The sequence below is a fragment of the Diaphorina citri genome, unplaced genomic scaffold, assembly GCF_000475195.1.
Source record: "Diaphorina citri unplaced genomic scaffold, Diaci psyllid genome assembly version 1.1 scaffold1331, whole genome shotgun sequence".
Classification (NCBI taxonomy): Eukaryota; Metazoa; Arthropoda; class Insecta; order Hemiptera; family Psyllidae; genus Diaphorina; species Diaphorina citri.
The window spans coordinates 1-868 of NW_007378759.1; positions in this window are offsets into that span (position 1 = coordinate 1).

Here is an 868-nt window from a genome sequence, read left to right on the forward strand (position 1 = left end):
GGTGGTATTAAGTTCATAATGCTGTTTTTATGGAAAAAGTTCCTTAAGGGTGTCGGCCATTGGGGGTTTTACCCTATCTTTCTCTTTCATTTTCAGGATGAGATTGAAGATCAATGCGAGGACGTTCGTAATGACGACGAGTGAGATGGAAGATCCTGAAACGCTCTCCGTCTCAATCCTAACCTTTGCTTCGTTCTGATTCGGATCATGTCGTGAATTTTCGACAAGGATCGGATTTTGTCGGAAAATTTCGTGCTTTTTGTCCGTTACGCAAGAAAAACTTGTCCGTTTAATAAAAGAAGTTTAAGTGTCTCTATCTTTTTAATTAGACTACCTAAAAAATAAAAGCAATACCTACCATCACCTATAATTATATTAATGATAGAACATAGATGTCTAAGATTTTTATTAAGCTTTTTAGTTATACTAACTGCTATCAGGTACCTAGTACCTAGGTATATGTAGGTACGTGCTTTTTTTAAATTTATTTATCCCTTTTTCTATAGGATCTTTCTTATTTTGAATCTCCCCATCATTCTTTTATTTTTTTTTTTTTTTATCTGTCATGTTTTTTAAGTAGCCTACTTAGGTACTTAGGAGAAACCCATATATCTAAATGTACTAATAAATATCCATTTATTTTCTACGTAAAGATCTAATAATTCGTAAAACTACATGTTTTCTTCAATGGTAAAAGGCACAGCATTCACAGCAAGTCCAGCACAACATGTAGGTAGGTAGGTACCTACATAGTTCTGTTCGAGTAGGTATTTGCAAAATAGTTTTAATGGTGATACGAGCATACCTACTTCTCGGAAAGTTTGAAATTTTAATTGGTTTAAAATTGTGCAGAGTCAAATATCCGAGG